The 25,000-nt window shown below is 38.9% G+C and overlaps 1 pseudogene; it reads left to right on the forward strand.

The window, feature by feature from the left end:
- The window catches only part of LOC135100389 (Y+L amino acid transporter 2-like), a 119,858-nt pseudogene that overhangs the window by 1,143 nt on the left and 93,715 nt on the right, over window positions 1-25,000 (forward strand).

The following is a 25,000-nucleotide window of genomic DNA, read 5'->3' on the forward strand; positions in this document are numbered from 1 at the left end:
GAGCGCCCCCGAAAAGCTCGTCGCGGCGCTGAGGGTAATGGCGTCCCTCTCCCCGCCGCGACGATTATGGAGCCGACGAGAGAACGCTGCAACAATTTCCAGTACTGCGAAAATGTCCTTAGTTGGTTACTGAAGACAGGCTCGACCTTTTCGGGAATGGCGAGGCGGTGGTGGTGGGTGTGCTCGTAGTGTAGGTGGTGGTGGTGGTGGTGGTGTACGTTGTGTTGGTTTCTCCCTTTGTTGTTCTCTTCTCTCTCCCTCTTGTTATTGATTCGTTCCAAGCTCTACATTTAATTCCAGTCAATTCTTTTTCATGCTTTTTTTAATATTCCAGCCGCCTGTTTCCTCCACCAACTCGTATGGAAACTCAGTAAAAAAAAAAAAGAAAAAAGCAAGTAACAAGGCAGTATAAATAAATAATAAAAAGTTTTGCCTACAATACCCTGAGACTCGCCCGCCACGGAATCCTATTTTCTCCGCTTGTTCTCCTTTTTCTTTCAAGTGAGGCAGAGCACGCACTAACGAGTCCCGCGCTTTTTCCACTCCGTGCCGGATCACGAAGCGTCTCCTGAAATAATCGGATGTAATTACCTCATGGCCAGCAAAGCTCCGCCAGTTGTGGGAGGGAGCACCGCTTTCACATCGTGAGGTTCATCTGGTAACGAACTTGATGTACTTTTTTTTTTCATATACGGTAACATTATATTATTATTCTTTCTTGCGTAGTTCTCATGATCCTTTTCAGTAAACGAGATTTTGGAATAGATGCGGTGCGCTCTCTCTCTCTCTCTCTCTCTCTCTCTCTCTCTCTCTCTCTCTCTCTCTCTCTCTCTCTCTCTCTCTCTCTCTCTGCTTGTACCCTTGAGAATGACGTCAGCCGCCTCCAGGCGAATGGTTTCTATGTACATGAGCGGCAGGAACAAATTAATTGACCTGTTGCTTGCTTTGCAGTGCGTTTGTACCTAAAATATCCGCTCTAAAAATAAAATAGAATAAAAAGAATAAATAAGATGAGTAAATAAACAAAAAGCAAGTACTCGGGAATTTCCTGCTTGTGGCTTGTATAAAATAGATGGAAATGTCAGGATACAAAATATTCTTACAATAATTGTGGTAAGTTTATCCGTTAGTATTTTTTTTTTTTTTTTGTTCTTGTATGTGTATATTATTTCAATACAATTTTGCTGAACGAGATCAGGGAAAATTATAAATAGCATAAACGAGCATTGGCATGTGTCTTTCACTGGGACCGCAACATGTAGGTCTCATGGCTTCCCGGATCCTCCCTTCCTTATGATCTTATGATGTCAAATGTCGGAAGGAGGAAATGTGAGGCTGGGAAAGTAGATATAGGTATTTGCGTTTCACTGAGACTGCAACGTGTAGATCTGATGTCTTCTTGTATCCTCCCTTATCAAGTCAGGAAGAGAAAATGGCAGGATGGATAAGGGGCTGAGAGGGGGCAATTGACAAGTATGGCCGCACTCCATCGTGGAGGGCGCGGGAAGCAGTTACTCCTTCAGCTCTCCTCCAAGTCACAAGTCACCCCTGAGCCATTAAGTCTGCTGGATTATATGTACATTTAAATTTCAGATTGATTCATGCCATATACATGATTCTTCTACTGTGACTTTTATCGATGCCGTGATGCCCCGTAATGGATTCTGGAAGCGTTACTGATGTGCCTGTGTGCTCCGCGAAGTGTTAGTCTTCCGCACCATGGACCGGCAGTGCTCGTGGACTTGGAGGCTGTAAAGTTTGTGCAGTTAAGGAGAAAGATTTTATGCAGTTAGAAAGCATTGTGTGTTCGCTGCTCTTTGGATATTTACACACACACACACACACACACACACACACACACACACACACACATATATTCTGAACGGTTACTGATAAGTTGCTGTTACATTATTTTCCATATTCTTTCTGTACACCTATTTGTTAGTCCATCCAAGCATTTAATATACATTTAACCTCCTATTTTTCTTTAATTCTTCCGCGTATGTTTAATTTTCTCTTAATTTACAAGAACGACGAGAAATACACATTATGAAATCAATATAAACAAGATATACGAGAACAATGTGTCACTTCCTTAACAGCAGACGATAGTGATGGTCGGCCGTGAATGGTCAAGTATCGCTGGTGGTGTCTAGAGAGTTTGCACGTTTCTTCTCACTCCTCTGTGCAAGGAATGTGAAGTCTTTGCCACAGGTACTTGATGGAGAGTCGCTGATGTCACACGAATCAAGGTCATGTATGAGTAACAAGTAATTCATATGCTGCCCATTACTTTGACTCATTACGGATGCAGGACTATTTTGAGACGCAAATGTCCCCTCTACTTTTTGTCAGAACATTGATTTGCCCTTGCTGGGACTGTGGCGAATCTAATGTTTGAAGTTGAGAGAGAGAGAGAGAGAGAGAGAGAGAGAGAGAGAGAGAGAGAGAGAGAGAGAGAGAGAGAGAGAGAAATCAAGGTAATAATGGAGGCAGCAACTAGCGGTCGACACTCCCTCAGTGGACGATAGTAATGGCTTCCTGTCCCTTGTACTTGTCGTCTCCTGTTTCTGGAGCGTCTCCATCTGCTTCTTACGATGTATTTATAGACGCTCTCCATCGCCCATGTCGGTGTTTATCGATGTCCCTTCGTCCAGTGTGCTGCTCCTCGCGCTGACCTCCCTTGTGTTGACCTCTTTCCTCATGTTTCTCTATGCAGGTGTTGTTTATCCAGGTGTTCAATTATTGCACAACATGAAAACATAAGCAAAGTTAAGGAAAAAAAGCATGCCCACCTTAGTCTTTGTATATAACATGTATAACTTGTCCGGCTATCATCTCTACCAATGTACTTTCAAATTTCCTTTTAAGTATCCCTACATATTCGGAGTCTATTCTAGTCATCCACTCTATTTAGAAACCTGTTTATATATATATATATATATATATATATATATATATATATATATATATATATATATATATATATATATATATATATATATATATATATATATATATATATGTATATATATATATACATATATATATATATATATATACATATATATATATATATATATATATATATATATATATATATATATATATATATATATATATATATATATATATATATATGTATATATATATATATATATATATATGTATATATATATATATATATATATATATATATATATATATATATATATATATATATATATATATATATATATATATATATATATATATATATATATATATATATATATATATATATATATATATATATATATATATATATATATATATATATATATATATATATATATATATATATATATATATATATATATATATATATATATATATATATCTTTATATAACTCTATTTTTATGAAGCTTCAGTCCATTACTTGTACGTAAGCCTTTCCAGATTACTAACCCCGAGACTGTTTCCTATATCCCTCCCTCATTATATCCATCAATGGCGGTCAAATACTTTTATCAGATGGCTTAATTTTAGTTTTTACCAGTCTTTTTTTTCAGGTTATGCTTTTTTTTATCTGATATGTTAAACTTTATCTGTAATATTTATTTTATTCATTACCGTTATATTTTTCATCATTACATAATTTTGATGAAAAATTATTATCAATCAATCATTCAATTCTTTATTCGTACAAAGTACAATTCTTTAGTCACCTTACACTAAAAATTTAAAGCTATAAAAGAGAGAGAAAAAAAAAACTTACAATGTAGCTCAAAAGACAAAATAAAATATAAATTAAAAGAGATATTAAAAACTTTAAAAGGTAAATAAAATTAAGTTAAAAAATTATTGTGTATGTGTGTACAAAACATACTATATTAAACATATTTCATGAAGGAATTCACAGACATCACTATAATTATGTAAGGCAGCAGTCTGTCTGACCGTCACGGATACTCAAAAATTCTTTTATTATTTCTGTTTGGCAGTATTGGTAGTCCTCTAAACAACATACCTTGCCAATAACATAGTTAATATTACAGTAAAAAATGTCATTGTATTTAATGTTATAAGACTGCAGTATTGAATTCATGTTGGACAACATGTATGATGAATTCGACAGCAGAGCATTTCTAAAAAATTGTAATATTTGTCGCTCAGGATGTCTCAAACCCCCTAATAAGAACAAAAAAAAAAAAAAAAAAAAAAAAAACACAGCATTCTTTTTTCAATAATCTGACGAACAGATAGAGAGTTCATAATATGGGGCAGTAAGTGAGAGCGCGTGCGAGGGTGCAAAGCAAGCAGTCTGCGGCAACACACTCGCCACGCCACACTCAACTCCTCAGTTCTTGGGTCATCAAGATTCCACAACTGACAACCATACAGCGACGTACAACGGCTATTAAACAACAACACCTTAGATTGCCATGAGGTAGAGTAAAACTGATGGATAATGGCATTAGTTCTCACTTTCATGTCCCTCATAACCGGTTCAAGATTGACTAGACTACCACGAGATGATATTAGGTGACCCAAGTGTTTTTCACTCATAACGTTATGTATAGTGCGACCGTACATCTTGATGCATACACTGTCCATAAAAACATCTGAATCCGAAAAAAAAAAAAAAAATTAAAACACATTTATTAGGATTAAAATTTAAACTGAACTGGGAAGCATATTGTTGACAAATCTTGACCATCCTCCTCAAAGCTTCACACGTTGGGCTAAGAATAACTATATCGTCAGCATAAGCAAACGCGTTGCAGCAAATGTCACCCATATGACAGCCAACCTTACTATTGTTTAGATTCTGCATTAAAGGATTTATATAGATAGGGAAAAGTAGAGGACTCATTACACCCCCCTGCTTCACACCATTACAAAGCTTAAACTGATCAGAGTTAACACCATTCCAACTTACAACACCAGTACTAATCAAATACATATTGAGAAGCAAACCAACTATTGGAGGACAAATATCTCTTTCTATAAGTAGGTTAAACAACTTGCTATATTTCACTCTATCAAATGCCTTAGTGGCATCAAGTAACAGCATATACACATTAGATCCACACATTTGATAATAATGAATAGTTTCTGTAACTAGATAAGAACACAGCGAGGTAGAGTAATACTCCTTATAGGCAAACTGCAGATGAGATGTCACCATATTATCTTTTATAAATAAAATTAATACATGATCTATGATTTTACTTACAATTTAATTTAATGAGATAGCACGATAATTAGAAGAGTTAGCACGAGATTTAAGAGAATTTTTGGGAATGGGCTTAATAACTGCTTTGTTAAAAAGAGCATCTGTGCTGCCGTATTGCAACATTGCTGTTATTATATGACTTAGCTGTGTATATAATAGTTTAGTACCATTTATAAAATGATTGCTACTAATGTTATGTTTCGTCCTTTTTATTGGGTACGAGGCTTCTCACGGCCTTTTCAGTTATCACTGCAGATACAGAATGACATTGGGAAGAAATACAATGGGCAGCATTACATCGCTCATTAACAAGGTGGTTCACCTTACTGCCCACCTCTTGTAAGTCATCACCCGTAACACTACTATAGAGCTCCTCATATAAGTCACGAAGCCTATCAGCAATATCCTCGTCAGTACATCGGCCATCAATTATACCAGATGACCACATATTTCTTCCTTTCATTTTTTTAATGATCTTCCAGAAATCTTTCAATGATATATTTCTAAGAGTGACAGCTGTATTTTTCTTCAAGATCTCATCCGCATTCCTTTCAGCTTGTTTAATTGCCCAGTGATGTTTCGATCTACTAAACCTTAAATCTGCAAACTGTCCACTAGCCGGACAACCTGCATTTTTCCAAATTCCATGCCAGAAGATGAATTTGTCCTTATATAGTCTTACGTATTCATTCCATCGTGGTATTCCTTTCTTTCCGTTTACGCGCTGTCTAGGTATACCAACATAAGCACATTTCTTTAATATTTCCAGTATCTTTTCGAGTGTGTTCATTATCATATTACTGTGTGTTTTACAAGAGTAATCAGGACATGGTGCCAGAACACCCGACATATCTAAATGCCTTAAATGAAAATCAATCAGTGTCTTATAGTTCTCAATATCTAGGGACGAAGCTTTTTCCCAGTCAACGCTTGGCTGTGTGAATTTTTCTATATTAGAGACATTTACTGTTAAAGTAGACGTTATAGATATAGGTAAATGTTCAGTTAAATTGTTGCCATCCATAAAAGTTGACACACATTCACCAGCTCTAATGGCAGATTCATTAACAATGAAATGACCGATACAAGATCTATTACCTCGTGCCGACTCATAGGTATAGGTCGCGTGAGTACAAGATAATGGTGGACACAATACATTTTCCTCATTCAAAAACAGTTTTAAAAGATCAGCATTACGAGATTGTCTATAGAAATCCACATTAAAATCCCCCCAATTATGATATCATAACCGTCATATAAATTTATCATAGCTGACAATTCATTTAAGACATCACCAAAAATTTCAGAACTCCGATCACAGTTACCATCATTAGGCATGTACACCAAAACAAGGAGTAATTTATCACATTGACTCTGAGCCACAACAGCTCTCAGTCTTATTTATCATTACGCAATTCTAATTTGTCAGTGTAGCACTTTTACATTCAATATTTTGTTTTCTTATTATTCGTATCATTACATAATGTGTGAAGTTTCGTATAGTTCTGTGTAGATCTGAATGTTTTAATGTGAAATGCTGTGTTCTCCCGTACATTAATTTTCTCTCTCTCTCTCTCTCTCTCTCTCTCTCTCTCTCTCTCTCTCTCTCTCTCTCTCTCTCTCTCTCTCTCTCTCTCTCTCTCTCTCTCTCTCTCTCTCACTGAGAGGGAAATGTGAACAAGTGGACAGCTGAGGTGTTAGTGTCTTCTCCATATTGGCACCGCGACTTTTACAGTACACATATACTACTTACAAACTGTACTCCATATCTGCTGTTTTTGTTTCCGTGTATGGTTTCCGCTTTTATATCGGAATGAAAAAAAAAAAATGGTGAAAAAAACTGGAGGGAAGGAAATATATTTTTCTAAATGGAATTACTACAGTACCGTCCAGTATTATTTGTTTTATTTTATTTTCTAGTTGAAAACTGCAGTTTTCGAAGTTCTGGACGAGTTGCCGGAAATAGAATTGCATAAAACTTGAAGATAATGTGTGGTCATTACTCTGCTACATGTCAGTGGAGACACACACAGTATGGATGTATAATGTATCAGCATCAGTATTGGTAGTGTAGGCTACATTTCTTTAAAATCGATATTAGCGAAATTCTCTGCGATACTCATCAGTAATGGTGAAGTTCCCATTTCTTGCACTTGATCATTATTTTGCTTCAAGTGGCATCGCAGTGCAATGTGCCTAAAGCATATACGCACTTTCAGTTGTCTGAATGCGATCAAAACCAAAAGGGACACATTCTCGTCCAACCGTGTTTTGTGACCCCTGATTGCAATGAGGGCCTCCCGTAATGAACGTTATACAAGTGTGCTGATGGAGAGTTGAGTGATTGCTCTGGGATTAATGGTTGTGCGAGACGATTGTATAACATCATCGAACTCACTCACCATTAATATCGCGCACCGAGAGGGATGACGTCACAAGAGAAGGAAAGGAAGAGCAGCAGAGCGCAGGGAGTGGGGCTTATGACAGATGGGATGCGATTAACTGTTGCACCAATATTGTTTTTGTGTTGGCATGTGTTTTGTTGGTGATGGAGGGACGCCAGTACACGGTTCAGAGTTACGCGATCTGGGGACGGAAGTGTATCCGTAGGAAACTAGGTCACCACGCCACGGTGCTTTTTTTTTTTTTTTTTTTACTATGTACTTTAAGAATAAAAGTGTAAAGCAGTGATGTATCATTATCGTGGCGTATGAAAATCGCGCTCTGTAATTTGAAAATAGAGATGTCATTAGCAATGTTTTTTTTTTTTTTTTGTGCGCGTGCGTGCGTGCGTGCGTGTCTACGTGAGAGCGTGCGTGATGCGTGCGTGTGTCTGCGCGGTCTACGGCACCAGTTAGTAATTTTTCTGCCATTTGGTCTTTTGGAAGTTCAGATGATAGCCACCCTTCTATTTTTGGAGATCTGTGTGGTCAGTTCCTGCTCGCGGTGGCGTAGGCACTTTTTTTTTTCAGTCTGAGTGATGCCTTTGCAAAGGTTCATACAGTTCCCCTTCCCCTCAAGCCTCCCTAGTGCAGTCACCGGTGAGGACATGATTGACAGGAAGCACATGTGTATCCTTGAACCACTCGGCAATAGCTTCAAAAATAGCCAGCTTTCGGGAGGACCCGCGTCAGTGAGATCGCCACCGTGCAGAAGGAAAACAAACAAACAGGGCTATGAAGTGCAGGATAGTTACGAGTACTATGATCGCTGCCGTTTACACAAATCACAGCCATTAATAAGACCACCACAGTTACCGCAGTAATACCCGCAACAAAGCCGCTACTCAGCACTGCAGCTCCCCGTGTGATGGCCGCGCGTACCCACATGCTCGCGGCTATAAAGCAAATGAATAAAAAAAAATGAAAGCAGCCGTACCAGTAGCACTTTCCCATATTAATTACTTGGTCACGTGTTATGGGTCGGCTGCGGCTTTTGTGACTTTCGTAAAAAAAAAAAAAAAGTTTGTTGGGTAAAGTTTTGTCTGTGCAGCGCAATTTGCTGAGTCGTGCTTTGAACCGTGTGTAGCCTTCGCTGTGGGTTGTAATTGTTGCTTGCTTAATTAATGGTGTGTGTGTGTGTGTGTGTGTGTGTGTGTGTGTGCTGCCAATTCATGGATTGTACTTCCCTCACTTTTTTTTTTTTTTTTGTCTTTTCTATATTTTTATTTATTTATTTATTTTTATTTATTTTTTTTCTTTTGCCCCAATATTTTTCCGCACCGTTTGAACAACTGGCCTTTTGCAGTGTCCTTATTTTCTTATTCCTATGATCTTATTACCATTTAACATTATTCTTCTCTCTTACTATTATCAATTTTTTTTATACGTATCGTCATTTCATTATTTTCTTAGATTACTGGTTGCCGAATAGTCGTTATATTACTATTTTATTACTTTTTAGTATCATCATTACTGCCTGATTTTTTGAGTATTTTTGTTCTTACTATTACCCTCTTAACTTTACTTTAATTATAACCCCTTAACTATTCCATGTACACTTAAGAATACAAGAAAACAGGGGAAGCTGCAAGAAGCCGCCAAGCCTACGTACATGTGGCAGTCTCTTGGTGGTATTCCCGTCTCACAACATCTAAAACTTAGCAGATCCAAGGTACCTCGAGACTTCCTTTGGACCTTTCCCTTGGGACATAAATAGGGATTATATCGTCATTTATGCATAATGAAGTGCTAGTATATTCTCATTGGCGTATAATACCAGAATTTCAGTCCCTCTCGACCCGTATATGAGGAAATATTTAAAGATACAGATATATTTACAAGACTTTAGTATAGAATTGAAGAAATAAGGTGGTTTTCCTAAAGGGTAATAACGTTTCTTTACAGCGTAAAGTATGTTCAGTTAAAGAAAACGTATGAGCGAGAATTTTGTGATTAGAGTGAGAAGTACATTTTGTTTATTTACAAATGGAAGTAGAGGAACTGCGAAATATTCGGTACCACAAGCTATACGCTCTTCACACGGAAGAAGCGGCACCACCGCGTGTTCCAACAATGTCGTCAGCTGATGCCTGGTCCACCTCCTCATCAACTCGCCTTCTGTCGCCCTTATTTCGTACATGAGGTAGGTAGTAAATGAATATTCATCTCCTGTGCTGTGTAGGAAGCTTTATGCAGGGAAGTTACTCAGATTTCTTGCTTACAAAGGACAGAGGATGCTTACAGCATGTTTACGGGCGAGCTTCCTGAAGCTGCCAACCCACTGGTATATTTCGCATGCTTTTTCGCCTATTGCCATGATCCAAGGGTTGCATGCGGTCTTGATTGCCGTATGGCAGTCCGGTACCATTTCTCCTGAGTGGAAGAGGGGGCTGGTCGTCCCTATCTGGAAAGGGAAAGGGGACCGCCAGGACTGCAACAACTACCGTGGTATTGCGTTGTTCAGTGTGCCAGGTAAGGTCCTTGCCTCCCTTTAATGAGAGAGAGGAAAGCCACTCTCTCATCTTCACTGAAGGGTCTTACAAGGAGTGTGGAGGCCTTCATCCCTTCAAAACTCGCGCATGCGTGCAGAGGGCACACATACGACTACTCTGGTACCACAACAAAGGATTCAGCTAGTCATGTGTTTACTTATGTGTTTATGCATTCAAATAAATTAATAAAGACATCATAGAATTTACTATGATGTCCATGTTAATAACGAAAGGCTCAGATTCCAGCATATACAAAATGTTAGGGACGCCGAATTCCGTTCACCGAAAGATTTTGATCTGGCAAACCTGCAAGATTAGGGAAACGTCGGTGACGGTACTACGGCCGTCTGTGTGATAAAGAACTACCTTATGACTTATTGTTATGATAATTATGATAGTGGCTGTACTAGGTAACTGCCCTTACAGAGACGTAACAATCAATTCTGTGTGTAACGATAGTTGTGTGTGAACTAGGGAAATGCCGTTGTGGAAATAATTTTGTGGATTTAATATGGGAATTGGTAACTCTGATGTCTAATTGGTACACTTGACGGTGGTGACTGGCAGAAGCAGATCGGGACTGGTGGAAAGTGATGTGGGTCGTGCTCCACACACCGAGGACGGGACTTCCTCACAGGTGTCGTATGCTAAGTTTGCTCAAGTGTAGTGTTTGGCAATTATTTATTTATTTATTTATTTATTTTAGCTATTTAGGATATTATATTATGTACGTATTGTGATTGGATTATAGATATTGACTGAAATTTATCTTAAGTTGAATTTATGGAGCTAGTGATATCGAATTTAAGCGTGACTGCGTGAATCACGAATAATGTGACAGTGCTTTACTCATGTATTAGGTTAACAATAAGGTGTAAGTATTTTTTATACATTCAACTATACTAAAAATCACGTTAGTTGTCTTCTCTCCTGAAACTCTTCTCATTCAGTTTTGTGTCTGTGCGCCATTTACAGTCCACCCTCGCCTCCTGCCTTGCTGGAGGAGTGATGGCGTAACACCCTGCATGAAACTTACCATCCTGTCTCCACCTATCACCCTCATTTATGAACATGTCTAATCTTTTAATATTCATTAATGACTCGGCACTAACAACATGATTACGGAGTCCATCGCATTCATCTACAGTTATCCCGTGAAGCTTATTTACCTATTCATTGTGCTATCCGTAGACTACACGTGGTTTTATTTCACTGTATTTTTATCGTTACCATTATAAATACGTAGCAAATTTCTAAAACACGAAACAACAATAAAAAATAAAAAAAAATACAGAAAAAAAGGTTATAAAGAAAAATCGCAGTATAACTCACCAGCACTCTTCACCATCACCAGCCATCGACACCTGGAAGTCACGAGGACATAAACAGTGCCGCCAGTACCACCAGCCCCTCAGTGCCTCACTCATACTAACACGCTCCCTTTATCCCTGAGTCTCACCAGCACACCCAATAAAGACCCAATCCTGACTACGTGTGCCGTAATCCCCTCATCCTGTAGTCCCCTTAAGTAGCCTCGTCTGTTCACCTTTCCATTAACGCACCTGCCACATCTGTCTCATTACGACATCTGTTTTTATTCCCCTATCTAACACCCGATATATCAGTTATTGCCCCTCTCTCACTCTCTCTCTTTCTCTCTCTCTCTCTCTCTCTCTCTCTCTCTCTCTCTCTCTCTCTCTCTCTCTCTCTCTCTCTCTCTCTCTCTCTCTCTCTCTCTCTCTCTCTCTCTCAACGACGTTATTTTACACAAAGAAACATGCACGGTTTTATTGAGACATACATCAAGATGGACTTAAAGACTTGAACTACTGTTACTTCTTTTTCTGTCAGTGGTGCCTTTCGAATTTATATTTTAAACTTCCATCAAACCATTTCACTAAGTCTGAGGAGTGGCAGTGGTCATAAGCTTAAGGATTATCAAGACTTCCTGCGGAGCTAAAACTGAGCAACCTGTTTGTACTTTATTTTTTTTGTCAGCAATTAACAGGATCTTCTCTTTTATTTGTTCTCCTTGATTATCCTTATTGCTTCCTGCAGCTTCTATTGTGTTCTCAGGTTTTTTTTTTTTTTCTTGTGGACAGCCTTCTTCGCACATAAGCGATAAAAAAAGAAAACACGTTACCATTAATACATGCACTTGCCTCACATAACTCTTCCTTCCTCACATTGCAGAAGACAACGTAGAAATCACTCGTACCTTCTTCTTTGGGCCATTTTTTAGGAGCCACCAGAGCGGACCACGTGTGTCTATCTCTTCTGTTCCCTTTTATGCCTGGGTCTTCATTTGATTTCAGTAAATTTTCATTATTGGTATTGTTTGAATATTTATTAACGTTTTATTATTAGTTTTTAATGTTATATTTGTAACCTCAGTTCTACGTCTACCAACAAGTGTCATAACGATCACATTGTGGGAAAATAAACATTTGAATTTATACCCATCACTCCCATGTTTTCCTTCAAGTCATCCCTTCGCTTTGGCTTTCTTCTCTTCCCCTTGCCTGTTGGGTTCATCTCCTCTATCTCTCCTCAGCACATCGCCAAACCACATCCATCTCGCCTTTCCTTCTCTATCTAAACCACCTCAGTCTCTTCTCTCTACCTTTGTCCCCCAACTTAACCTGCAGACCCGTGTCCCCCTGACTTTCAAATTCAATGGCAGTTTTTAGCGGTAACTCTCTCAATCACCCACAGTATCAGTGACACCACTAATGCAGGAGCTGACCACTAACAACTGCCAGCCTCGACACCAGCTCCTTAAATAGACGTAATTGTTGCTATATAAAGAAAAGTTGCCACAAGCCTACTTTTTTTTACGCATTGAGCCCTCCTGCTGCTGTGAAACTGAGGTGGAGCAGTGTTAAGTTTGTGGATTTGTTTGTGTGTGTGTGTGTGTGTTGTCACACACGTGACTACTCTACCACGGAACCAGGTGCCTGCCTCTCAACTCGTGGCGCTGCCACGTGTATAGCTTGAGGCATACTGGATACGTGACCTCTAGCAGGCTACCAAGCCGATAACGAGGGGTGGAGTTCCATCGAGCTTCAGTCTCCTCCAAGGGTCGCTACAGCTCTGAGGTCGCCTTGGCATACGCTGGGAGCCTCATATACTCTCGAGAGCGGTGGTAAGAGTTACACCAGTGTTACACACCCACACACACACACACATAAACACACACACACACACACACACACAAACACATTTATATTTATTTTCTATTATGTATATGTAAAGGTGTTTATTTTTGTAATTTGTATCTATATGCATTTACTAACTTGGCTTAAGTTATTAACTGAACCAGTCTTTTAAGTTATTCAGTCCAGTTCAGATTGCCACTCCTTGTTACTTACTTTTACTTACTTAAATAATCTTCAATTTTGTATTGTTACTTAATTTAAGGGTTAACTTTAAGATATTAAATAGCAGTTAAAATGTCTCCTTTTCTCTTTTCTTTTAACCCTTCCATTGTTAGTGTGAGCAGCACCCCTTCATGGTCCATCCCCTAGAGTTCAGTGTATGCTCACACGTAACAGTGTGTATAACAACTTTAATGCCTTAAAGAGAGAGAGAGAGAGAGAACATAGTACCTTAAAATTAATACTGCTCATCCACGTTTGTGTGTGGGTGGGTGAAAATAAAGTACGGTTTGTCCGTTGTGTGTGTGTGTGTGTGTGTGTGTGTGTGTGTGTGTGTATGAAAATATTCCCTTAAAAACTAGACACGAAAAAATAAAATATAGCGTTGAAATAACACCGTATCAGAATGATATGGAAATACGAGTTTACAACATATTTTCTAATTTAACTTATTCCCTCGAGCGGAGCGAGAATCTTCTAATTCCCCGACCGGAGCGAGGGGCTTCTAATTTTTTTTACGGCACATCTTTACAACCCACCGCTCCGCCTGGCCCCTGGGTGGTACAGCGATGATTTGCCCAGGAGCACCTTTTGGTGTCCATCGCATATAAGAATTCTGATTTCAGTCTCGGAAACACTATTTAGTATGTAACTTCTGACGGCGCATCTTTCTTATTTTATGACTCGCCGTTTTGCCGTTTTGCATATTTCGATTTATCTGCATATGAGCGTTTTACCGTATTTTGCATATTTCGATTTATCGGCATGTGAGCGAAGGTTTCTTCTGCCTCGCAACTCGCGCAACTATCGCCTCATCACTGCAGATCGAGCTCGAACGCACAAAAAAGCGCAAATTATTTGCCATAGCTTCCTTCATATACGGGATAGCCAGTCTTGGTTGACACCATCAGACTCAGCAGTGACTGTAGAATCAAGGTTTATGGTAAAAAACTTGACAAAACAGAAAAGAAAATGGTATTACGACGAGTGGAACTGTGAAGATGTTAAAAAAAATGTAACATGTTTTACTTACTCTCGGTATTTTCATCAGTTAATCATTGAATGCTGAAATATGTCATTACATTAAGTAGGAGAAACTCTCGTGAACACGACAGTGTGATCAGAATACAGGGAAACAACAGAGTATGTAATCAAAACACCTTTTAAAAATTAACAGTTGGGATGTATAAATATGTCGCCAACTGTGTAGTACACATCATAGAAAAAAAAATACAAAATACAAAGGAAAACATAGCAGGTGATATATTAATGTAAAATGTAAAACTCAGAAGGGCAACGTAGCAAGTGATGTGATGGACTGCAGTGGCCAGGTGTTACTCCATTAATAGGAACCAGTCCGGCTGGTGACGGACTGCTGGGCGGGATGTGACGCCGCGAGACAAACAGGTTCTCATGGCACGGGTCGCTCATTAATTTAGTGCCAAACTGATGGTGGTGTTTTTGTCACATGATGAACAGTTTAGAGGATGTCACTGTGTCTGACAACTGCACTGTGGCTGGTGTGGGAGTTAAAGCGACGTTATCCATCAAGTCCTTTTCTTAACCCATTCTTCAGAACAAGAAAATGGTGGAAGCTGCAAGAGACCATTTCCTGAATAAAACATAGCCGTTTGTTGTCCCTATTCATAATTTTATCTAGTCTTCTCTTAAGGCTGCACATTGACTCACCACTACCTTGTTACAGTCACATGTAATGTTACTCACCTATGTGTCATTCTCGCTCCGGTCTCTCTCTCTCTCTCTCTCTCTCTCTCTCTCTCTCTCTCTCTCTCTCTCTCTCTCTCTCTCTCTCTCTCTCTCTCTCTCTCTCACTGTCTGTTTCTTTAATGGATCAGAGGCTCTGTAAGGGTGTTATAACAAACACGTTGTGGCTTTTACACTCATTTGGTTCCTTAGGTACAAGTATGTACAGAGACACCACGTCTGGCTTGGAACTCTCGCGAGCCCTCTCTGCCCACCTCGCCCACCGGCACTCCACCCGGCAGCTTCACCTTCAGCTTCATATCATGGTGGCCAGGTAGCCAATACAGGGACCTTTCCTAATACTGTTGTTACGTATGTTAAAAAGTACATAATACATGATAGTACTAAACAGAACACATCATGATACAGTATACATATATAGTGTCATGATAGTACTAAACAGAACACATCATGATACAGTATACATGTATAGTGTCATGATAGTACTAAACAGAACACATCATGATACAGTATACATGTATAGTGTCATAGTGTCATGATAGTACTAAACAGAACACATCATGATACAGTATACATATATAGTGACACCAAAAGTTAACTAGAGTAATATACATTTATGTACGGCTACAACTCGTTTCCCATACTGAGCCGTGAAAACGATGCTGAACTAAGAGTGATTTTTACGGCGCAGCTACAGGAGAAGGAAAAAGAGATGAAAATTTATATGGAAACCCAGCTGACCTCAGCCTGGGTCCCACGCTGTACGTGAGGAAAGAAGGAAAGAGAGAGTAAACTATAATGTAACAATTCATACCATTACAAACTGTCGGATTAATGAGTCCGTTCCAGTCACATTCCATCATTTTAGAACCGATTTCTTCTTATTGTGATATAAAAAAAAAATCCCACTTTTCCCCAAAATTGCCTGTTCTTAATTAGGGTAGAAAAAGGGAAAAATAAATGAATAACTAGATTACATTTTTTAGCTCCTTTGTCACTAATCTTATTGTAAACATTTGAAAATAATTATGTATAATGATTTTCTGTGTAAATCAAGCTGATGTCATGATGCAGAAAGAAATAGACACATTTTTCTACTGTTTAGACCATTGCCAGATGCTTTTGTGATGATCGTATGGTGACTGTTCCCAGTGATAGTGCACAATCCTTATTAAGCTACAACTTTAATCATAAAAGCTTTCTGGAGAGCCTCAAAACTGCCCAGTCAGATGAATTATCACAAGAACAATGAGAGCAGCTTCGAAAATATAAACAACTTTCAATACAGACTTAAAAATAGTCGAGATAAGAGCCCAGACTTTGAGAGGATAGTCCCCAGTGGTTTATATATATATATATATATATATATATATATATATATATATATATATATATATATATATATATATATATATATATATATATATATATATATATATATATATATATATATATATATATATATATATATATATATATATATATATATATATATATATATATATATATAATTCATATTGGCTGTTAAAACAAAAGCAATGCAGGAAGACGGATTTCGTTAATCCCGGAAGAGAACAACATATTGGCCATGGTAAATTTAAGGGGGTTGAGTAAAAAACCGTGTTTGCCTGAAATCAATACATAATGCAGGTGATTGACGTACATTATCACTTGGATTACGAAGAGAGGGAGACGTGGACGCAGGTGAACTACTTTGCATTTACCTGCTCCGTTCTTCTCTAATTTTACGGTTTTAGTTTTGCAAGTACATTTAGTGTAGCTTTGTTACATTTTTTGTGATATAATAATAATAACAATAATAATAATAATAATAATAATAATATTATTATTATTATTATTATTATTATTATTATTATTATTATTAATAATCAACGGTTTATTGATAGATGCTACTGATAGACGCAGGGAAGCCACAGAACGACAGACTTCTGATCTCTCTAAAATTTCTGATTGGGGCAGAACAAACTTAAGTGTTGTTCAATTACCTTTTTTTTTTCTCTCCATCTATCAACTCGGCACAACCTTCCAGACAACTATCGGGGGCCCCTTCTTCAATGACACTCAGCTGTCCCCCTCTTCTACACTGAACATACTCAGTCTGTTCTTTATTTATAATCTAAACTAGAAACTTAACATCTCACCTCTAGCTAAAACAACAACTATGAAGTTAGGCTTTCTGAGTCGTCTCCGCCAGTTTTCTCACCCCCTAACCCCCCAACTGCCAACTCTATATACGGGCCTTATCCGTCCATGTAAGGAGTATGCTTCACATGTATCTTGGGGGGAGGAGGGGGGGTCCCACTCATACGGCTCTTTTAGACAGGATGGAATCAAAAGCTTTTCGTCTTGTCAGCTCCTCTCCTCTAACTGACTGTCTTCAGACTGTTTCTCATCGCCGCAGTGTTGCTTATCTTGCTACCATCTACCGCTGTTTTCATGCTAATTGCTCTTGCTAACCTCCCCTTTTCCCTCGACCTCACTGCACAAGACTTTCTTCATTCACTCACTCCTTTTCTGTCCACCTCTTTAATGCAAAAGTTAACCTGTATTCTCAATCATTCATCCCTTTCTCTGGTAAACTCTGGAATTTCCTGCCTGCTTCTGTATTTCCACCTTCCTATGACTTGAACTCTTTCAATAGGGAGGTTTCAACACACTTATCCTGTAATTTTTGACTAACGCTTTCGCCTTTGTCCGGGGACCGGCACTTCATTGGGCCCTTTTTTTTTATTGCAGTTTTGTTGCCCTTGGCCGGTGCTCCATATATATATATATATATATATATATATATATATATATATATATATATATATATATATATATATATATATATATATATATATATATATATATATATATATATATATATATATATATATATATATATATGCAGCCAACAGCTGAAAATATACATTGGTGGTAGAAAGAAAACCTTAAAACGAATGAGAATACCACCAAACCAGAGGCAAATTATGAGGCAGACAATAACAATGAAAGGTAAAAGGGCAAAATTAAGAACAGAGAAAGTTAAACAATGTAAAAAGATAAAATTAACTAGAATGACAAACAAGAGTAGAAGTAACATGAGTGGTTATTAAACAGCCTGACTAGAGTGGGACGGCGATGTGCTTGTAACGGTCAGTGCAGCCTCTGATGGGGACCAGCTTGGTACATGCGCGTGGGGCTCGTCGCGGCGGCGGTGCGTCGCGGGGAAGCAGGTCTTGGTAGTGTGTGTGTGTGTGTGTGTGTGTGTGTCCTCCTCCTGCATCAGACTTCCAATACTTTGACATGTCTCCTCTATTCCTCTTCTTCTCATTGCTTCAATAACTGCTAAGGTTTTTACAGAATTGGGGGCATTTTTTGATCAGTGGAAGTCATGCATTGTGGATTCATTTATTCGACATACTACTTTGTACCTCGTATGAGTCTTCCAGTACATTCACATGTCCCCTAACCTCAATTCTCCCCAGTGTTTCAGTCACTCCGAAGGTGTATATATGGTTGAGGATATTTTTCTTGCTCAGCTAAAGCCATGCATTGTGGATTTATTTATTTGACATATTTCACATGGATTCCGTGAGCTGCACAACGCCTCCTGAATCCTGTGTGCTGTGTTGAATTATTGCAACAGAAAACGAAGAAGACAGTGAAATGGTGACTGGTGGTCTGCTGTGGCGACTCCTAACGGGAGTCGCAGGAAGGAGTGAGATCAAGCGTTGCAGTAATCCTATTAGAGAATAGTTTGTGAAATACTTGTGTAGCAGAGATAGTGAATATGTTGGTCGGTTCTTTTCAGGTCTTTTGATGTCTCTTTCCTGGTGAATCAATTGCAGCTATTCCGTGTCACTGTCTAGAAAAGAGGATTTACTTTCTGTGGTTATTTTGACTATTTTTAGACTCTCTCTCTCTCTCTCTCTCTCTCTCTCTCTCTCTCTCTCTCTCTCTCTCTCTCTCTCTCTCTCTCTCTCTCTCTCTCTCTCTCTCTCTCTCTCTCTCTCTCTCTCTCTCTCTCTCTCTCTCTCTTTGTGTGTGTAAATATTATAACTGTGTCCATCTTCTTTTCTTGTTTCTTAATTTCCTTTCTTTTTCTTCCGTTATTTCTTTTTTTCCTTTTTCCGTTATTTCTTTTTTTCCTTTTTCCTTTTTTTTTTCTTTCTCCTCCTGCTTTCATTCTTCCTGATATCGGGGACCGGCACTTGGGAACTATCTAATCCCGACGTGGCGAGCAAACTATGCCTCAAGAAAATTCATGTTCTTCCTTTTTCATCCGGACCTGTTCTGCCGCCTCTTATCTTCGGGGGAATATTTTTCACGGCGATTCCAAGTAGAGATTCTGCGTTTGCTTGGGAAAGGAGAAAGGGAAAGTTTTTTTTGTTTGTTTTCTTGTGGTGTGTGTGTGTGTGTGTGTGTGTGTGTGTGTGTGTGTGTGTGTGTGTGTATGTGTGTGTGTGTGTGAGTGAGTGAGTGTACATGAGTATTAATGGTGGCCTTATCACACTGCAACACCCATACACTCTCCCTAACATAATTTGCCACCACACGTTTATCTCCCCCTATTGGCGTATTGGAAAATGAAACCGTGAAATGAAGTTGGATGCAGCATGTGTATAATTCCCACTTGCCGATCTATTTTCGTATCTATAGGAAATAAAGCTGTAGAAGAAGAAAATTATTACGTAAAATTTCCTAAATATATACCGTAAAGGGATTTTGTTGTTGAAAAGACATAATATTCATCCGCCGATAGGTTTTAAATTGAAGACAGCGACTTATCTCACGTCTTGGCTCATAACTCACTGCTCTATCTCTCCTTCATCCTGCAGTGCCTTGGCTCAACACTTCCACCTTACATTTATGCAGGACTGAAAGCACATTGTAATTTCAGTTTTGGAATGGAGTTCGGATGGTGGATGAAGTGTTGAAATAGAGATCTAGGGTCTCAACTTAAAGCCGATTCTTGCTAACTGGACTTCCCAACACGTGGCTTCATTGTCACATTTAAAACTCACACAATATTAATGAAGAAGAACACAACTACTGCTTACCACATAACATCTTTTTCTCTAGATATGTTTTTCAATGTACATATGAGATCAATATTTCTGACAGCTCTCCGCCACCAGGCCAGGCCATCTGTCATCATCATCCATCAATTTATCCAGCCATCTCTTGAGACTGTGTAATGTCTGTGCACTTAAATCTTTTGTATTTTTTGCTAGTTTGCAGTCATGCTTGTAATTTTTTTTTTTTCCATCCCTTTAAATGAAAGCAGTAAGGCACTACCTCTGCTATTTAAATGTGTTATAACATTTCATATATAACAACACTGCGACACCAGTAACCATTTGCACCACACCACCAACACTACCACACCTTTGATAACCACCACCACCACCACAACCACCACCACCACCATCACCACACTTACATTCACACACCACCACCACCACCACACCACTAGCAACACCCGCGGGGCCCATTATCGTGGCCTCAGGTGTCACTAGTCAGGGAAAGACGAAGGATAACTAAAAGAATTCTCGTCTTTTTTTCCTCTCCCTCCCAGACAAGCCGATCAAGATATATAGTTTGGAAGGCCGCCAGCCAGCGCCCACCAGCGGCCCCAGTGCCCCTTGTGCCTTCACTTGCGGCGTCCCCTCTCCCCCTATCCTCCTCAAAGTCCTTCAGCATGTCAGGTATGGCTTTTGTCTTTTACCCCGTCCGCTGTTTTTCTCTCTTTTGACACAGCTGATGAGACCTTGAAGTGGGGTGCGTCTGTCATTCTCTTTGTCAGTGCTTTCCCCGTTTTCTTTCATGTTGTGTGTCATGTCTGCTTGATGGTGCTGCTGCTGCTGCTGTTTTTTGTTAACGTTTGGTGCACGGTGTCGGTTTGCCTATTATAGGCAGCACGGGGATGTTGCAGCGGTGTTTTGGTCTTTGTACAGGTCTAGTCTTTGTTTGGAGAGAGAGAGAGAGAGAGAGAGAGAGAGAGAGAGAGAGAGAGAGAGAGAGAGAGAGAGAGAGAGAGAGAGAGAGAGAGAGCGGTGGGGGGGGGGGGTCGCCCATGAAGTATCTTGTGTTGCTAGTGATGATGTATAATTACTGATATGCAAGTTATTTGGTGTCATTTGGTATTCAGTCTGTTAGTTTGCTCGTAGAAGTGGTGAGGCATGCAGGTTGCCGTGAATTGCAACAGTCAGCTTGCACGTCTATTTGTCAAATTCAAGACTATCCTATTTTGAAGTCTACCGCTATAATAAATCATTAATAGTGATAACAATGATAAGTAAGTGTGGTAGGATCGACTGGCTTGGCTGATGTTACGGTAGTTATTCGTATGTTTTCCTTGTGGGGATATATATATATATATATATATATATATATATATATATATATATATATATATATATATATATATATATATATATATATATATATATATATATATATATATATATATATATATATATATATATATATATATATATATATATATATATATATATATATATGGTGTAAAATGAATGCACATTTGACAAGCAGGAACGTTGAGCCAGGCAGTCAGTCGTTTAAGAAGGTGAGTTGAGTTGTTGGGTGGGAGTGCAGCCTTCATATGGGCACTCCTTGACGTGTTCTGCTTACTGTCTGGGTCTTCTGTTTTCCTCTTTCTGTTTACTTTTGATGAGGTCGTTTCTTCTTCCTGTTTCAGACGGCGGTGTTCCTCTTAATGGTGTGCGTGATAGTGTGCGGTCTCAGACAGTTAAGTCTGTGTACGTGATGCATTGTGAATTATGAATAAAATCAAAACATTTTCATCCATAAAAAACATGTACTTTCATATATTAAAGGAAAATGCAACGATTTTCTAACATGAATGAGTTGACGTGGCTTACAAATGAATGGCCGCCATCATTAAAGAGACATTAGCAAAGATTGGTAGCAGTGAACGACCTAAATTGTTTCCCAGCTGTGAAATGAATTAAAGTTGTATCATTATTATTATTATTATTATTATTATTATTATTATTATTATTATTATTATTATTATTATTATTATTATTATTATTACATTAAAGAAAAATTCTTGCTAAATTATCACTACAACTATGAAAACACTCATCAAAAACACGAATAACTTTCAGTAGAGCCTGTTAAATATCAGGGATAAAATGATGCAATGCTTGGGATTACAGTCAACTGTATCACATCTACGCATACTGCCACTCCCTCTAAGACTTAAAAACAATTGACACGCATACATGTGCCCTGAGGAGTAGTCTAGGAAACAGGACACAGTGCAGCATGTAATACATTTATAGCCTTGATCCGTTGCACCATCCTCCTCGTGTGTCATGAGGGCTAGGAGTGTGTCTTTTTGTTCTGTACTACCTCCACCATCGTTTTCCTCACGTCCTACCAAAAGAGGAATAGGAAGAAAATGGGAGATGGTGGATGGAGCAGAATATGTAAATTTCCTCTTTCACATCTTTATTTCCTCCTGTTGCTCCTCTAATTTCCTGTCTCGATTCGTTATCTTACTCCTTTTCTTACGTTCTTCGTGTTCTTTTTTTTTTCTCCCTTTTCTCAACAACACCAAAGGGAACAGACCACCACACGGCTCCTCGCTACCTGGCTACCTGAGAACTCGATATCGCGGCTTTTCACTCACCTGGTGCTATTACAGTTAGGTGTTTATCCTTATAAGGCAGTGCTTGATCGACTTACATTTGCGTCTTCTTATGAAGTCACGTGGAGGAGATACTCGTCAAACACAAACACGTGTGCTTTTAAAAAAAACGTTCACTAAAAATCGCCCTAAGTGCAGCTTTGACCACGTAAAGAAAAGGAACGCTGACAGTTTTGCTTCATGTGTATACGCGCATCGTTTGCTTTCTTTGGAAATTCCAGGGTTACTAAGAATTGTAGTGTTTAGACCAGTCGTTGGTAAGGTGACAGGCTTTTACAATTTTCAATATTTACTCGTATCTCTTTGTATAGATTCTCTCTCTCTCTCTCTCTCTCTCTCTCTCTCTCTCTCTCTCTCTCTCTCTCTCTCTCTCTCTCTCTCTCTCTCTCTCTCTCTCTCTCTCTCTCTCTCTCTGAACATTTTCAATAAATGCAGTGATATAATTAGGGAGGACATATTAGTACCTAAAGTTTACACTATCGTGTGACAAACGCTACTGTCCACATATTTGCACATACTACTGACTATACACTGCACGCTGTACACTATAAACATGAAGGTGGCTGCTGCTGTAGCCATCAGTGGGCGGCAACCTTTGCCTGCTGGGTGGACATTTGCCTGATGTGAAGGCGCGCTGGTGGGTGGTGGAGTAGGACCTTGGGACCTCCAAGAGGGAGTCGTTGCTCAGCACCGTCCTCGTGCATAGTTCAGACCTCCTCCAGGTGGCCCTCAGGTCCGTCAGGTGCGGCACGTGCTGGACCTGTGCTTTGTGTAGCACCGTCAGGGCGGCGACTCTCCTGTGGTGCTCCAAGCAGTCCAACGCTGGAGCTGCTGCGCCAGTCTGTTGTCTCTCTCTCTTTCTCTCTCTCTCTCTCTCTCTCTCTCTCTCTCTCTCTCTCTCTCTCTCTCTCTCTCTCTCGCAGCTGGTGTCAGTGGCTCCAAAGCTCTGCCCGCGAGTATAAAACCGTTCTCAAAGTTGGCCGTCACTTTTCTGTCTACCAGACGCGGTCCGCCAATCGCGCCCAACAGTTACTGGTCTCAGGACGATATTGGCTTGTTTGCTGCAGGGCGGAACTCAAATAACAGCAGCTGGCCTTTTAAATTAGATATTTAGATAAATTAGAATTACAAAATAAACCCCGTGTGTGTGTGTGTGTGTGTGTGTGTGTGTGTGTGTGTGTGTGTGCGTGCGCGGATGCTGCTCATGGATAGCATTCGAGAGGACGTGACAACACTGCGAATTCCAGACAAACACCGTCTTTCTACTTTACCTCTGCGTTGCCTGGTTTGGTCTGTGTGTGTGTGTGTGTGTGTGTGTGTGTGTGTGTGTGTGTGTGTGTGTGTGCTGGAAAAGTTATTTCTTCGGCGATATAAAATTCCTCCTTAGACAGGAATAAAAATCACATAAGCCTATAACAGTTTGCGGCGAGAAACAGGAGGCAGCAGGAGTAATGGCGGCCATTACGTGCACTCTGCCGCAGCCGCCTTACTGCTTCCTGATAAATTTCCAAGTGCTGAAATTACTGTCATATAAAGAATACAGTATTTCATCTCGCTTATAATAAAACATGATCAGAATTGTTAAGAAAAGTGTTCAGAAACATGAAGGAAATTATTACCAGTCCAAGGGAATATATATATATATATATATATATATATATATATATATATATATATATATACATATATATATATATATATATATATATATATATATATATATATATATATATATATATATATATATATATATATATATATATATATATATATATATATATATATATATATATATATATATTTTTTTTTTTTTTTTATTTTTTTTTTATTTAAAAGACTTAACTCGTGATCCATAATGCACAAGATTTCATTTATGCTGCAATGAACACTCGTACACTTATCTAAAACACTTTCACTCGTGATTATGTATGTGTACCTTGTCATTTATATTGTGAACGCAGGGTCACCTGAGCGGCCGAGTGATGGTCTCTTATAACAGAAACAAACCTATCGTGTCCACTGCCTCGTTCAAAAAGATATC

This window comes from Scylla paramamosain, chromosome 5 (genome assembly GCF_035594125.1).
Source record: "Scylla paramamosain isolate STU-SP2022 chromosome 5, ASM3559412v1, whole genome shotgun sequence".
In the NCBI taxonomy this organism is placed as follows: Eukaryota; Metazoa; Arthropoda; class Malacostraca; order Decapoda; family Portunidae; genus Scylla; species Scylla paramamosain.